General features: G+C 45.4%; 1 protein-coding gene across 1 annotated transcript in view; it reads left to right on the forward strand.

The window, feature by feature from the left end:
* Window positions 1-17251, forward strand: part of LOC123803136 (focal adhesion kinase 1-like) — a 62766-nt gene that overhangs the window by 15374 nt on the left and 30141 nt on the right. Inside the window, exon 2 of the mRNA XM_087853858.1 lies at window positions 2829-2926. The gene's annotated coding sequence lies outside the window, so the exon portion shown is untranslated. The remainder of the gene's footprint in view (window positions 1-2828; window positions 2927-17251) is intronic.

Below are 17251 nucleotides of genomic sequence, written 5' to 3' on the forward strand. Positions count from 1 at the left end.
CCTTTTTATACCTATTGTAATTTACCCCCTACCCCAGACCTATTTTCCCCATACCATCCAGTAGCCTCTTAGTAATTTTTCTTCATGGTCATACAGACTCATCTCTTCTTCACATTTGATTTCTGGGAGACAGTTTCCTGGAGATCTCTGTTCTGTTCTTTTCCGAGCTGCTTGCTCCTTCGGTCTTTTATTGTGTTGTCCCTGGATGTTCCTTTGTTCTCATCGTTTGGCTTTTGTCCAGAGTTGGATTTTATGTTTGTGGCAACTCTTGTCTTTGTCTTTCTTCACTGACTTCTTCCTTTTGGTGGCGTTAATTACTTTAAAAAGATAGTACAGTGTTTTTGGACAAGTTGAAGACAGCCTTCAGCATTCCCTCCTCTTGAGCAACACTGCTCCGGCTTGGACTTGTTTCCCTCTCTCCTGGTGCACAGCCACCATTCTGGAATCTCCCTTCATCGTCGTCCTGGGGATTCCCTTATCCCTTCTAATGGAAGCTCACACCTTGCTCATTTTTTGTTGATGCTCGTGTTTTGGTGGAAGACTTTCTCCAGGGGCTTTCTGACATAGGATGCTTAGGAGGCAAACCTTTTGGGACCATGCATGATTGAAACTTGATTGATGGTTTCGCTGGGTACAGAGTTCTGTATTGGAATTCATTTTTGTTCATAAATTCAAAGATTGCTCCATTGCCTTCTTGTTTTCATGTTACTGTTTTAGAATTCAGAAGCTATTCTCATTTTCCTTCGTATGTAACTTTTCCCCCCTCCCATCTTTAGAAGCTTGTAGGAGTTTTACAATTTGTCCAAGTCTTTTGAAATATCGTGATGGTGTACCTTGTGTGGTCGGTTTTCATCCACTGTGCTGCATATTCAGCGGGTCCCTTCATTCTGGTACCTGGGAGTTTTCAGTTCTGGGAATACTCTTTGGCATTACTGTGCTGAGGTTTTCTCCCTTGCTTTTCCTTATTTTGTTTTTCTGGAAGTCTTATTATCCAGAACTTGGCTGTCCTGGGCAAAGGTTGTAATTATCTTAATACCTTTTTCTTCTTCTTCTTCTTCCTTCCTTTGCTCCTCCTTTTCTGCCTTTTTTTGGGGGGGGGTCTTTTTATTCTCTATTCAGGGAGATGACTTCAGTTTGACTTAACCTTTTCTTTAGTTTATTATTTCTGATTTCAGAAAGGTTCTTTAGATTTCCAAGGGCTCTTTTTCTATTTTTCTAGAAGAACATCCTGTTTTTCTTTCTTGATTGCAGTGTTGTCTTACCTCTATATTATTGATAGTTTGTATAGTCTCTGTTTCTTTTAGGTTGTTTCCTTCCTTCTCCTGTCTGACGTGGTGGGGCCCTTTGACTTTTACATCAGGGTATTCTGGGTGGGCCATGTGTTGGGGGTCCCCAGGGTTAGTATCTTTAGATCTGTCTTTTGGAGCTGATCAGATTCCCCAGAAATATTCTCCAGTCTCTTTCCGGCACAATTCTGACTTCAGAATCTGGAAGCCAGCGGTGTGCGTGTGTGGTCTGTTGTAGGAGAGCTGGAGAATTCACTGTTCACTGTATGTACGGTCATTAAGTCCAGCTCTGTTCAGTGCAGCTGGGCAGGGTGACTTCAGTCCATAGACGCCTCTACTTTTCCGGGGAATGCCCCCTCCCATCTTCTTTCAGAGTGAGGGGGCATCACGTTGTGCCTGGCTTGAGGTTGAGGTTCTGGTTTCAGCTTCCATGGCCTTCCCCGGCTCCTCTGTATTTGGGGCTATGCCTTTTTTACCCCCGTTCTGTCTACACTGCTGCTGCCACTTCTGGTCTTCTAGGACACTGCTGTGCAAGTGGAAGTGGTTCCCGTGTGTTCCACTGCTGAATTAGGACCTGGCTTTCTTGGGCCTGCTGCCTCCTTTACTCTACTTCAGTCTGTTATAGTTTCTGTCTCCTCCAGGTTTCTTCTTTTTACTTTTTTGTTTGGGTCTCAATCTTCCATGTTAGAAGATTTCCTCAGTACTTCAAAAATCTTGGCTTTTTTCTCCTTTCAGTTCTCCCTGTGCTGTTTCAAACATTTTTTAAAAAGATTTTATTTATTTACTTATTTGAGGGAGTGAGTGTATGCACAGGAGAGAGAGCAGAGAGCACAAACGGGGAGGGGCAGAGGGAGAGGGAGAAGCAGACGCCCTGTTGAGCAGGGAGCCTGACCTGGGGCTCCATCTCTGGACCCTGGGATCATGACCTGAGCTGAAGGCAGATGCTTAACAGACTGAGCCACCCAGGCGCCCCTGTTTAGAACATTTTTAAAAAATATCTCTTTAGTATAGTTTTGATGGAAGGCAGTGGAACAGATGTCTATACTCTGTCATTGTATCATGCACTTATTAGCCAACCACACCCTGTTAATTTATGATTTTTGATATGTTTGAATAGTTTCCAGTTGCTTGACATGTATTTCTTTTCTTTTTTTTTTTTTTTTTTTAAGATTTTATTTATTTATTTGACAGAGAGAGATACCAGTGAGAGAGGAGACACAGGCAGGGGGAGTGGGAGAGGAAGAAGCAGGCTCCCAGCGTAGGAGCCTGATGTGGGGCTCGATCCCAGGACTCTGGGATCACGCCCTGAGCCGAAGGCACACGCTTAACGACTGAGCCACCCAGGCACTCCTTCCTGTGTGTTTCTTAAGTAGAAATAGGTTTGAAGACAGGGACATGGTGCCCTCTTCTCACCCCTCATCCCAGGCGTTGCCCAGTAGGCTTGTGTGGGAGGTGATGGAACTGGCTGAGGGGTGAGTTCAGTAGAGCTTCAAGAAGTGAAAGGAAGGGGGTTTTAATGCGCATGTTGTCTCTCCTTGTCAGGTTCTCTGAGGACTATGGAAAGAGGAAAGAGAAACCGGGAGCATTTCCTTTAAACCCACGTTTGATTTCTTCACAGAGGTATCGTGGCCTTCAGAACTGTGAGTATAATTCTCTTGCTACATTTGTGTTTTGGTTTTTCCTTTTGTTTTGATTTTTCTTTCATCTGTCTTAAGGTTTCTTTGACATATACTAGAAACAAATAAAAGCTAGTTGATTTTGCAGAGTAGGTGAGGGAAGAAGTATCAGTTGTTTAGTGCCTTTTATGTGTGGAGAGAGGCAGGCAGGATGACAGTCCTGTCCCTGATAGTTGTGACAGTAGCAGCATGTGCCCTAGAAGAGTGGCCCAACAGGGTCAGCACTGGGCCATCCAGCTCCTAGGTGAGTCTCTGGCAGTAATCCCCTGAATGAGGCTACACTTTGCCCGTTTCACATTTGCATAACTGAAACAGAGGTTAAAGGTTACTAAGTTAGTAAAAAGCAAAGCTGGGATTCAGACTCAGTCTGGCTTTGGAGCCTGTGCTTTTTACTCGTGTTTTATTCTTATGGGCTCTGGATTCAGATGTTGGCTTGGCTGCTTACTTACTAACTCTTCTCTAACTACCGAAACCTAGCTTTCTCTCCATGCGAACTCTTCATTGACTACTTTTTTTTTTTTTTTAAGATCTTATTTATTTATTTGACAGAGATAGAGACAGCCAGGGAGAGAGGGAACACAAGCAGGGGGACTGGGAGAGGAAGAAGCAGGCTCATAGCGGAGGAGCCTGACGTGGGGCTCGATCCCATAACGCCGGGATCACGCCCTGAGCCGAAGGCAGACGCTTAACCGCTGTGCCACCCAGGCGCCCCTCTTCACTGACTACTTAAACCTAGCTCTTTCCTCTGACAAAGGGTGCTGGTGATGGGACCGCTCTCCCAGGGTTGTGGTGAAGATGCCATAAGAAATGTGAAATGTGCTCAGCATTCACAAATGTTAGCAATTGCTATTCGGTGGCAGTTCCCCCACTTTAATGAGAGGAAAACTAAGCTCCAGAGATTGGGTTATTTGTGATTTGTTAATTTGTAACCTTGGCACTTGTGCTGCACTCCACAGTTGGGAGGTTATAGAATTGAGATTCTATTCCAGTTTGTCTTATTTCCAAAGACTGCTCTTTCTGGTCGGCCTCGTGGTAAATCGAGGACAGATTGTTGATAGAAGATTCATCAATCTGTCTTGTGGTATTAGCATTGGTAAGATTTTAGCAATACATTGCTTTGGTGTAAAAGCCCCATAAACTTAGACTTCATGGATTCAGAATTCAGAATCATTATAATTATGTTGAATTTGACTTTGGCAAGTGTGTTTGTCTTAGATGTCCAAGGGGCAGGACCCTGGATTGTTTTTCCATTTCCTTCTAGGGGTCAGTTCACTTTCCTCCTTTGTTCTCCTTTCTCCCCCAAACCCACTTTTGTTTCTGCCAGGATTAGGTATTAGGGAAGGGAAGGGAAATTGTGTCACGAAGTTTCAGTTTCCAAGTAAGGCCTGGAAGTCTTGCTCCTTTTTTCTGATTCCTTCTACCCTTTCTTGGCTATGAGAGGCACCTGTTCTGTGTGCTGTGCCAGGTGTGACTCTGCTGTCTTTTGGAGAAGGCCATGCCCAGCTGTTTACATCCCTTGTCTCCTCCCCACCCTCCCTGCACATTTCAATGTTTCTTCCTGTAACAGTGGGCTATATTTATTGGGTACAAGTCTGTTTCTGCATCTTTAAGAGCAAAGATTTTGTTATTTCGTTTCTGCATGTTTTCTGCTTGACCCATGGGTAGTTTTCACTAAATGCTGAATGAAGTAGTGTTTAATGCTTGCCACAAAATAAGTTCTCTTTTCTTAGTGGATCCAAACAAGAGGGAGAATATCAAGTATAACTTTTCATCAGCATTAGCTATTAAAAATCGTTCGTCATGGTAGAGCCCAAGACAGTTTCATATTTAGCAGAAGTTACACAAAATTTTTCTTCTTAATGGGATGTGCAGTGGAACGAAGGCCTGACAGGGAACTGAGAGCCCGTTCTTGGCTCACTGGAACTTTGAACACCGAGATATAATCTGCTGCTTCTAGTTTGGCCCTCCCCTCCCCTCCCCCCCGTTTGAAAATATGTAAACCCAGGAAAAATACCTTATAACCAGTGTTTCTATAATTGTTTCCCCCAATTCTGGACAACTGGTGAGGCCACACGAGTAAGCCTGGCTTTGTACAGCATCGACTTAATGGTGTTCCTCTGAGATCCGGGGCCCTTGATGTACCTGAGTGCCCTGGTCCACTTGAGCCCCTGCAGGATGGATCAGGTTCTTGGTTCTTGATTTGTTTTGGGGTGTTGCATTCTTAAGGCAGAACTTGGGATGGAGGTGTTTTACAATCAGAATTCTAGGAAAGCAAAGCAAAGTTTTGGAGGAGTTGAATTGCTGAAATATGTATGGAGATTATTTTCAGGGTTAATGGGGTGTGGGGAGGCAGTAGACAGAAAAGAAGGTTGCCCGGAGACCCATCTGAAACCCCCCATTTGGTGAATAAAGATAGGTTATTTAGCGTCAGGGCAGCTGAGAACAATCGACATAGATTGAACTGTGAGGTTCTGGGGCTGTTTGTCCAAACAAAGAGTCGCTAGGGTAAGGCGGTGCTGGCTGTCGGCTCCGGAGGCCAGCTGTCCCTCCCTCAGTGTTGAGCCCTGAGATTCGGCTGAGGTTTGAAAGGCTAGTGTGTTGGGAATAGACACTGGTGGTGGGGGTTGGAGGGTGGGGGAGAGTAGAGGACAACCAGGAGATTGTCGGCACGCTGTTCAGGGAACCAGGTGAGCGGCAGCGGAGGCTGGGATTGGAGCAGGAAAACTGGAGGTGGTGAGAAGCAGTTGGGCCTTGGATGTATTTCAAAGGTAGAACCAGTAGGATTTGCTGACAGATTGGATAAGGCATGTGAGGACAAAGGGGAGGAGTTGAGTTGACTAGAAGGCTCTTGGCCTGGGCAACTAGATGGGGGGAAGGCTGTGGGTGGAACTTGGTTTAGAGGGCCAGATGGGGAGCTCACTGTAGGCGTTTTAAGTTTGTGATTCTGTTAGGGATCCAAGTAGAGATGTCATGTAGGCAGTTGTAAATAGGCATTTGGTGGTTGGAAGAGAAGTCTGAGCTGGAAGTGGCCATGAAAACGCAGTGACGGTCTGTGGTCACCGAGGGAGTGAGCACAGAGAAGACAAGCAAGCCTGAGCCTCGGGTCACTCTGCCATCGCGTGCTCAAGGACGAACATGAGCAGTGTTTGGCACAGAGCAGGTGTGAAGAAGACCACAAGCACTGGCACCATGGGAAGAAGGGAAGAAGTGTCCAGGAGGAGGATGTGATCAACTCTCTGAAGTGTCAGGAAAGGTCATGATGAGGACTGAGGTTTGGCCTTCGGGTTTGGCGACTTGGAGGACACTCTGGCAAGTGCTCGGCGCAGTGTGGGGGCGTGGTCAGAATGAAAGCCCGCCTGGACGGTGGTGTGAAGGGGGAGAGGGTAGTGAGACAGATTGCATCTGGGTGACGTAGGTCCAGGCTGTACGGTCATCCTCACACTTACTCACCGTCTGGGTGCTGAGCAACGCAGCCGGGTCCCTGAGGTCCGTGGTGGTGTCTTCATGTCACGGGCGGGGAAAGGTCAGGTTCAGAGCTTACAGTAGCTTTCTCAAGAGTACGGAGCCGGCAGGCTGACGCCAGGTCTCAGGCCATGCACGCTGTCCTCAGCTGCCCTGCATCCTGAGGGTGGAGAGACACTGTTGAAGGGGGAAAGGGGGTAGCGTGGTTGAAAAGTTGTAGGAAAACGCTTATGTCCTGCTGGAAGTGCTTCTGTTAGAGATTCTGTTTCTTTTTCTTACTTAGAAATTTCACTTCTATCAGAGGGTGGTACGTGCATGTGTTCAAAAGTAAAACAGTGTTGAATGGTTCATGCAGAACCCAGCGGGCTCCTGTCCTGCCTCCACCATCCGCCTCCCAGAGCTGCCTGGAATCCTGCTTATCTGTTTCTTGTAGCATTTCTGTCCACGGTTCCCAGCAATATCTATGTAGAGGCAGGGCCATCGATGCGTCACTTTTAGACAGAGTTACATTTTGAACTCCCATCTTCCCCCACATAGTTGTAGCACAATTTTTGTTTAGAGCCATAATTTGTTGAATTGTTTTGACTTTGTTAATGTTGCTCACTATTGAGCTGGTGAATGTAGCATGATTATATTCCCTTTTAGTTCCACTTTTTGTTTTCCTGTTTTCTTGAGCTTAACAGTTGCCACTTTTTTTTTTTTTTTTCTGTTTGCTTGATATTCTTAAGAGTTCTCACTCTCCCTGACAGTAGGGCTTCTTAATAAAATTTGCCATCTGCTCATGTGTATTCCTTCTGTCTTCACCCCCAGGGACATCTGTTTTCTTGCGTGCTGGACAGGTTACTCTCCCATGGTAGCAGGGTTGAGGTGCGTAGGGCAGATCCTGCAGGAGCAGGCGAGACCGGGTAGAGAATCCTGATGGGGAAGACAGTGATGGGGAGCTCAGAGGGAGGGGGATGGTGTCCTCCTGAGGGAGCAGGTCCGGGCATGGTGAGTGGGGCTGGCGGTAGTTGGGGAAAGGCATTCTGGGTGGAGATAGTGAGAAAAAGCAGAGCGGGACGAGATCGGTTACTTTTTGTTAACCTACAAAGCCTGTATTGTGGCGTCTCGCTAGGTGGTACATGTTAACTTAGTTACTGACTCTTCCTTTAAGACCTTTAAATAGATTTCCATGGAAAATGTGACATTCAGATCGTTAAACATCTGTCATAAATTTTTTATTTTTTGAAAGATTTTATTTTTTAAGTAATCTGTACACCCAGTGTGGGGCTCAAACTTACAACCCCGAGGTCAAGAGTCGTACACTCTACTGACTGAGCCAGCCAGGGTCCCCCGTCATAAATTTTAATATTTTCTTAAAACCTGAGCAAAGAATATATCATGACACTTAAATCCAAGAGATCATCTTAAACTGTTGATTCCATGTATTTGTTCATGGAAACATCTTTATGGACTATCCCGTCACTGAGGCGGCCCAGCCAGTCATCGTGCAGGAGTGCCTTTGTAGATTGGTGGTTGAGTCTCTTCCTATAGCAGCACACACCGCATTCTAGCTCTCTCAACAGATGGGCCTCGGTTGGGCTCCCAGGGCCTGATCGCTTCCCTGGGAATTAATCTCCGTGGGCCTCTGCCACTCCTCTGGGATCGTGGCCATCCGGTCTGACAGCTTAAGTTGCTAATTGACTTGTGGGGAAGACAGATTAAAAATACATCTATATGTGAGCGTGTGAATTTATTTTATAATTGTATTTATGTAAATAATCTGGACATCTATACGTTTACAGTAAAAGGTGTTAAATGCTTTCCAGAAGAGTGATGAGGTTTTATGAGTGCCCAGCATGAGGCAACAGCTCGTGGTGCCTGGCACTCAGTAGCCCCTCAGTGAGAATGAATGCTGAGCTCCAGTCTGTCCCCCGCTTGCCCTGATGCCAGCGATGTTGTGAGACACTGCCTCCTCTGCACGGGCCTCGCCCTCAGCTCGGCTCTGATGGGCTCCAGCCTCAGCACTGCCGGCTGGTGCCTCTTCATGCCACCCCCCCCCCCCCCGTTATGCTTTTGTTTCTCCTGCTTTTCTGCTTGGAACATTCATTCTTTTTAAAGGGGAAACTTTGAGGGTTCTGCCCTAGGGCATGGCTGTGTGTGTGTGTGTGTGTGTGTGTGTGTGTGTGTGTGTCTGCCTGTCTCCCTCTCTCTCATTTGGACCACAGGGCTGGGCTTTGGCATCTTTGTGCATCAGCTCTGCACACACAGGCTTAGCTGGTAACTCATTCAACTTTCTTTATTTGCTTGTCTCACTTCCTTGGTTGTCAGTTCTCGTGGGCCAGGTTCTAACGTTACTGCTTTTTGAATCCATGTGATCTGACATGTTATCAGCACTCAGTGATTGTTGAGTGAAAAAAATCCCGAATTGTTGAAATCTGGGGCATTTTTCTAAAGGAGGTGCTGTTTCATGCCGGTGGAGACGGTGGGGAGAGTCTTCCATACTGTAGGAATTCTGGGGGCAAAGGCACTGGGAAATGAACTTGTGTGTGGAGTGTTTAGGCAAACATGGGCTTTCCTGCTGATTATAGTTGGAGGCTGCGTTAAGGTTCGTGGAGAGAGGTGAGTAGGGAAGGCTTGCTCCTCCGCCCACTGTCTCTAAGGGGTGAGGGCGGGGCTCTTGTAAGCCTTTACCCTGCCCCTAAAGATCTGTGCTCCCCAGGTGTGGTTCCAGCCTTTTTGTCTTATCCCTGTCCACCCACTTGACACTGTTCTCTCTTTTCCTGGGAGGCTCACCCACCATTTGGCTTTGCACACCTTGTCTACCTCTGTCCCCCGCTGCCTGGTCACCAGTGCCTTTCCCCTGTACCTGGGGACACCCTGGAAACCACCAAGCCATTCTAGCTTAGATTCCTAGTGTGTGCTCCTTTCCTTGTCAATCCGAATTGTTGGTAAGCGTCAGTGGAATGTGCTTGCGCCCCCAGCATGTGGTAGGTGTACAGAAGAGGGGAGTTCGTGTTAAGTAGGCCTTTCTGGTGCTGCAAAGAGGCGGGCTGGGCTAGGGGACTGAACACATGGTGCAGGGTGGAGCACCGCAGTAGGGCAGTGCTTGGACAGAGACGGGAGCACAGCCTGGCCAGTGTGTTCTCCGTGAAGGGCTCACCTTTGCTTCTGAGGTCTTAACCGAGAGAGTACAGTGAGCCCCCTTTCAGCCCTAGTTTGAATATTATTAACATCAACTTCCTCATGCACAGAAATAATATGGTGGGTATTATAATTTGTCTCTCAGATTGTTTCACTTTCCTCATTGTGTTTGGAGAAGAAGCTGCTGGTTTCCCCGTGTTCTTTTCATGTGCAGTTTTAGAGCTTTTTGTTTCACGTAGGACCTTTCGTTTCACGTAGCGCGCGCCAGGAAATGTGTGCACCAGCTGATGCTTTATCGCAGGCTTCCGTCCGTCTGTCATGGCCCCCGCCCGCAGTCTCCTGGTTGAGCAGTAATTATATGAACCCGTAGAGTGTGTCGTCCCCCCGATCACCCTCCTCCCGGCACCACTGTCCCCATCTGTCCCGGCGCCCGCTCCTGCTCGCCCTTCTCACCAGCCGGCACACTCTGGGGTCTACTTGTTTGCGCTGTTTGCTGTCCTGCAGTGAAATGCACCGCCCCCCACCAGGCAAGGAACTGCTCATTCCAGATTAATGCTGCACCCCCAGGGCCTCACACTGCTAGACTCCTGTAGTGAGCCGATGAGTAGATTGATGGATTTAGTCACCTTGTCTGCTTGCAGAGACAGAGGTTCAGATCACTAGAGGCAGATGAGAAGGGTCATGGAGGTTTTTGTGAAAATTAAAAAACTTCTTTGTAGTGCCTGAATGGTTAGTGACACTGAGTTTTTAAAGCAGGTTTCACAAATCTTTCCTTTCAAATTCATCTGTAATTGTTCAAACTATTAGGAATTTATTGTAAATTTAACAGTTTTCTGTATTTCATAACTTTATCTGTTTCCAGTTAAAGAGAAAAATCCATTTTGAAACAATTATCACTGAGTGGTTTTGTTTTGCCTTTGAGTAATATTTGTATAAATGGTAGTGTGATTGACTAGCTCCCGGAGCGGAGGTTTATATGCCCGTCTACATTATCTTCTTTACCTTCTTCAGACGATACACGTCTGCATTTCTATACCTTTCTTCCTGAAAAGTTGTAGAAAATGAGTCCTATTCTAAATGTTGTATAGGAGTTTGATGTTGAAAACCAAGCAGTGGTGGTAAGTTTTTCCTTTGAGCGTGAAGACCAGCGTGCCGTTGGCTTCTTTCCTGTGCTCTGACGCTCCGGTGTGTGTGTGTGTCCGTGTCGCCCTCTGCGCACAGTCTGCGGCGGAGTCGTTGGTCAGGGGGCGGTGCTTTGCCAGTGACAGCAGCTTCCGGAGCTGACAGGCTTCGGGTTCCCTTCTGTTTCACCTGGGGCCCTGTCACATCTGTGCATCGATTTGGGCGAACTGGCCTGTGAACAATAGTGTGACTTCTGGTCAACCTGTCCAGGTAGCGAGGTCTGTGAGCTCCCTCAGTTGTGTGCGGCACGTCTCAGTTTGGAGGGCTTCGTGCTGTTCCAACGCTGTTGTAAGGGGCAGCGCTTGGCTTATGTGTGGCAGTGGTTCATCTTGTTCGTTTATCTCGTGGCCTTAATATAAATTCACTTATTGGTTCTGGTGGTTTACTGGAGCAAGTAGAAAATCCAAAGAAATCTATGCTCGTGTAATCTGAAAATAACCTTTTCTGTCCAGTCTTTATGTCTTTTATTTCTCTGTCTTGCCCTCTCGCCTTGACCAGCACCTTCATTACAGTGTTCTTGTCATGTGCTGGCCTCAGGGAGCAAGTTCTCAGTGTCGAGTAGGGTTCAGTCCTCGTTTTGTCTTTGTTTTGGTAGAGGTCCTCCGCTGAATGTAAAAATTTTCCTTTTAACTCCTGGTTTTCTGAGAGGTGTTGTGTTTTTGTTTTTGTTTTTAAATCATGAGAGGGTGTTGCATTTTGTCAAGTGCTTTTTCGGTGTGTATTGAATTGCTTGTAGAAATTTTCTGTTTTATAAAATAATGGGTGAATTACGTTTCGATTGTTGAATCAGCCTTGCATTTCTGAGGTAAATCCCACTTGATCATGTTGTATTATCCTTTTATATATTGTTAGATCGATAGGCAATATTTTGTTTAGGAAATCTGTATCTATTTGCGTGGGGGTATCAATCTGTCATTTTTTTTCTTGTGACCTTTTTGTGGTGCTCTCATTTCAAGTACCGCCATTCTCATAGAACAAGCTGGGAGGTGTCCCCTTACGTTTCCGTTTGCATGACCAGTGTATGTAAAGTTAGGGACACTAATCTCTCGTGGCAGTACTGGGAGTCTTAGTCCCATTTGGTGGCGAGGTACTAGTCACAAAGGGCTGTAAAGCAGCAACAGGAATGTGTTATGTCTTGTGTAGTTGTATTCCAGGGATGGGGATGCACACACGCATGTATGCGTGTGCTCATGTAGAAAGCCGTGGAGCTCTGCGCTCGGGATTTGTGCATCTCACACGTTAGGCTCCAGTCCGGACTAGCAGAATTGGACCGTGTGTGCAGCCCCCACGCAGTGATGCAGCTCTGGAGGTCTGGCATTGTGCTCAGTTTGGAAAGGGAAGATCAGACGCATCAACACGGTATCTTAAGCCAGGTTCCTAAAGCCCAGGGAAAAGAGTATATATAAAATCTGAGATACGAGATTTTAAATGCTTAAAAATACCCTAATATTACACGTGTAATAAAGTGGTACAGCGTTAAAGGAATTTGTTAGAAAAAAATGCAGACAAAAACTTATAACAGAAAAGGAAACCATTTCCTAGAACCAGGGAGCAAGGAGAAGAATTGAGGCTTGAATGTTGAGGAAGGGGGCCGAGAGCCGCTGGGCAGGGATTCAGGGGATGAAGGGCGGCTCCTGCAGAGTCAGACTGGAGCGGGTGCCAGAGAGGCCCAGTGCTTCCTTCTGTGTGGCTCTGCTGCTGGGAACATCTGATGAGCTTCCGTCAGTGGCTGATGCTGCAGGTGGAAACATTTCAGACCGGAGCTGTGTTTACACCCCCATCGCTTATACTGTAATGTCTCTGTGCGGTGCTGGGAGAGGTGTCAGGATGTTGACGGAAGAAAGAGCTCTGCAGCAGTCACTTCCACAGGGAGGGTTCCCCTGATTTTCGGACACCTTGCTTTTCAGACTGTAGGTGGTTTCAGTGACCTGCAGATTTTATTTGGATTGCAGCTTGAGACTTTTTCACACAGTCTTGTTTAATGGTATGTAATGAGTTTAGGGGATGTGAATATAAACTTTCCTTATATTTATGTTGGCCAGAAAAATGTTGTATTGAAAGATATACGTAGTCTGTCTTATATTAAAAGCAAACAAACAAAAACCAAGGAAAAAACTTAGGACCTTGTTAAGCAGGATGAGGCCGTATGTTGTATTTCCCCCAAGGTCTGTTTTGTTAACCATTTAAAATTTTTTTAAGAGAAACAAAATACTTCCAGAATATCATATACTAACTTTACTTTTCTACTGTGAAAATCTTACCTATTGTAAAGTTGACAGAATCATTGAGAAGATAATATCAGACTGTTGGGTATTCTGTTTGTTTTAACTTTTATGTAAGATCATGATGGAATGGTGTACTGCTGGTATATTTTCAGTTTAGAAAAATGCATATTGTCTTTTTATAGGGCAAGGTTTAGCGGAAAATTCTTGGAACACTTGTGCTTCATTTGGTCATTGGGTTTAATTACAGATTTCAAACATACCAGATAGTATCATAGTGGGAATGATAGTCTGTTGTTTTCTTTTTTTGACAAGGATTCATAAAGCTTTGAAGTGTGGCAGGAAAGATGCTTTTTAGGGCTATGATGGGACTTTTGAAGTATTAAATGGGGGGGGCCTTTTAGGCTTTCCATTTTGAAAACAATCTTAGCATTTCCCTTTCATCGGCCTAGAGAATTCAGGTTATCCCTCCTAAGCACTGCTGCCACGGATTGGATGCTGACATTGTCTCTAATATATCTTGGTAATAAGCACTCTACCTTCATTATCTCCTCTAGGATGGTGGGTGTTACTGCTTGTGCTCTGCAGACAAGGAGCCTCTAATAATTTAAGAGTCACTTGTTGGGAGCGGGGGAGGCAGGTATAGTCTTTAACATTAGTAACACGCACTGCTTCTCAGTCGGGATCTTGCTCGGACGTCACGGCCTGTGGAACCGTCACTGAGACTTGTCTCTTTGGTAGAATTCACAGCCTTCTTCAGTTATAGGCTCAGGGACTAGATTGGGCTCATTCTTTTAAAGGTTTATTTGTGTGATTTAGGTGAAGTTTTAGGTGTCCTATAATCTCTAGAGTGTCTTGCCCATAGAAAGTAAATGGATGGCTCAAGGCAGAGATGCTTTATTAGTCTTGATAATCCAAGGGATGTGCCTGCCTAACCACTGAAAGTCGTCAAAGCCATAATAGTTGAAATGCTATTGTAGTACATTATTTTCCCCATTGTGGGTTGTTAACAGTTTTACTATGGAAATTGCATTCTTTTTTTTTTTTAAGATTTTATTTATTTATTTGACAGAGATAGAGACAGCCAGCGAGAGAGGGAACACAAGCAGGGGGAGCGGGAGAGGAAGAAGCAGGCTCATAGCAGAGGAGCCTGATGTGGGGCTCGATCCCATAATGCCGGGATCACGCCCTGAGCCGAAGGCAGACGCTTAACTTAACTCTGTGCCATGCAGGCGCCCCTGGAAATTGCATTCTTGCACTCAAAATTGGGGATTAAGTGAAGTTAGCCACGCTTTCTTTCTCTTTGGCTCCCAGAATCCTGTGAGGAGTCTTTTACCTGATCCTAGCAGGAGATGAAAACGTTCTTTTATAAGGAGACTGGTCCAAGAGAAAAGGCAGACTAACGTTCTGGGGCCTCTAGCCAAGCAGCTGATTCTCTGCTCAGTGCAGAGATCATCAGGTCGCCCGCATGTACAGGGCTCCTCGACAAGCAGGTGTTTAAAGACAGCCTCTGCAGCACAGCAAGAAGAAACAAGTGGGACAACACCAAACTAAAATTTTCTGTGCAGCAAAGGAAACCATCAACCAAAGGGCAAGAAAAGGGCAGCCTGAAGAATGGGAGAAAATATTTGTAAATCATATATCTAATAAAGGACTAATATTTAAAATATATAAGCAACTCATACAACTCGATACCAAAAAAAAAAGTGTTGAAAAAAATGGGCAGAGGATCTGAGTAGACATTTCTCCAAAGAGGACATCCGGATGGCCAACAGATACGTGAAAATATGCCCAGCATCATTCATCGTCAGGGAAATGCGAATCAAAATGACCGTGAGGTATCACCTCACACCTGTCAGAATGGCTGTGATCACGAAGACGAGAATAACAAGTGTTGCTGAGGATGTGGAGAGAAAGGCGCCCTCATGCACTGCTGGTGGGAATACAAACTGGTGCAGCCACTGTGGAGACAGTATGGAAGTTCCTCAAGAAATTAAAAGTAGAATTAACCATATGATCCAGCTGTTTCACTATGAGGTATTTATCCAAAGAAAGTGAAAATACTAATTTGAACAGATATATGTGTACTACAGGATTATTTCCAATAGCCAAGACATGGAAGCAACCCAAGTGTCCATTAATGAGTGAATAGGTGGAGAAGATTGTGTGTGCATTCGTACACACACATATAAATACATACCGTGGAGTATTATTCCGCCATTAAAATGAAATCTTGCCATTTGCAAGAACATGGGATGGATTGTGAGGACATTATGCTACATGAAATAAGACTAATCTTTCAGAGAAAGACAAATACCTTGTGATCTCAGTAACGAGTGGAACCAAAAAAACCAAAACAAACGAACAAATAAAACTAGATACAGAGAAAAGAACGGTGGTTGCTCAAGGGGGGCTTGGAGGGGTGGGCGAAATGGGTGAGGGGGTCAAGAGGTACAGAATTCCAGTTATCAATAAGTTGTGGGGCTATAACGTACAGCATGCTCCCTGTAGTTGATAATATTGTAGTGTATACCTGAAAGATGCCGAGAGAGTAAATCTTAAAAACTCTCATCACAAGAAAAAAGTTCTTTTTTTGGGTGACTTTTTATGGTGACAAGTGGTAACTAGACTTGTTATGGTGATCATTTCATATTGTATACAAATGTCGAATCATTACATGTACACCTAATACTAATATGTTGTATGCCAATTATATTTTGATAAAAAAAATAAAGACAGCCTTTGCTTTCAAAATGTGAAGCCAAAACAGAGAGAGACAACAGTTTTGAGTAACAAAGAGGAAACCACAAGCAGAAAGAAGCTAAAAGAAGATAAAAAATTTAAATGTCAGTAGAACTGCATCCATGAAAGACCAACAGAATCCTTTTTTTTTTCTTTTTAAGATTTATTTATTTATTTTTGGGGGGTTGGCAAAGGGAGAGGTGGAGAGAGTCCCAAGCAGACTCTGCTGCTGGGCGCAGAGCCTGACGCAGGGCTCGCTCCGACAGCCCTGAGATCACGACCTGAGCCAAAACCAAGAGTCAGATGCTTTAACCAGCTGCGTCACCCAGGCACCCCTAGAATTCTTTCAAAAAGTGCATTCAAAGAAGAGGAAAATTGAAAGCACCAAAGTAGACATAAACTCAGTAAGAGCAGTGGGAAATAATGTGGAAGATATCTCTCAGAACATGTGTAGGAAAGAAAAATGAGGGAGAAAAGAAAGCAAGTAGGATGATGAGTTGAGAAGGTCCAACATCCAAATAATAAGAGTTGTAGAAAGAGACAAAAGGATTAAATCATCAAAGATCTGATACAAGGACATTTTCTGGAAGCAAAGGGTAAGCGTTTCCAGATTGCAGGTTCCTGGATACTGAAGCCGCGTGGCTACCCCTTGGGCCTCTCCTCCTCCGCCCTTCCCGTGGCAAGACAGCCTCCTTGCGGCCTTGCGGCACCTGTGCAGCTGTGACGTTCTAACTGTGGAAGGGGTGAGGTCTCTTCCTTTACAACTCTTCCTACTCTTGCCATTTTTTAGTAGTATTTATTACAGTTGTAATTAGTCACATGTGTGTATCTCCCTTGACTAGGCTGAGAGCTCTGCAGGGTAGGGTCATATATATATCCACACATCTGTTCCAGTGCCTAGCCTAGTATTTGGTAAAGTAAGTATTTTCAACTTAACTAATCTAAGGGTGGTGTGGCACATTCATTTGCCCCTGGGGGACAGGCATGGCTGGATGACTACATGAAGCATTGTGGCCATGGAAAAGCGGGCAGTAGCAATACCATATCCAGCTGACCCTTGGCCCAGGACAGGGGTGTGTGGTAACAACATGATGGGCGAATACCTGTTGCCACTCCACTGTGTGTTGCCACGCAGGAGTGAGACCCGCCAGTGACCGTGTTTTCAAGAGAGGATGGGAATCCAGCAGCAGCAGGGCTTGGCAAGCAAGAGCCCAGTCTTGAGGTAGACTGCCTGGCTGTGAGGCTCATGTAGGAGGCATGTGGCCTTGGGCGGGTCACTTCTCTCTGTTCCCACATGTGGAAAGTGGGGAAAAAGAAGGTCTTTTGCTTTGTTTTGTTTTTAAGATTTTATTTACTTATTTTGTGAGAGAGAGAACACAAGCAGGGGGAGGGACAGGCAGAGGGAGAAGCAGGCTCCTTGCCGATGTGGGACTTGATCCCAGAACCCTGGATCATGACCTGAGCCGAAGGCAGACACTTAACTTACTGAGCCACCCAGGCGCCCCCCAAAATAAGGTTATTATGAGGATTAAATTATTTCATTTTTAAGTTTTTAGAA

The sequence above is a fragment of the Ursus americanus genome, chromosome 22, assembly GCF_024610735.1.
Source record: "Ursus americanus isolate L20-20 chromosome 22, mUrsAme1.1.p, whole genome shotgun sequence".
Classification (NCBI taxonomy): Eukaryota; Metazoa; Chordata; class Mammalia; order Carnivora; family Ursidae; genus Ursus; species Ursus americanus.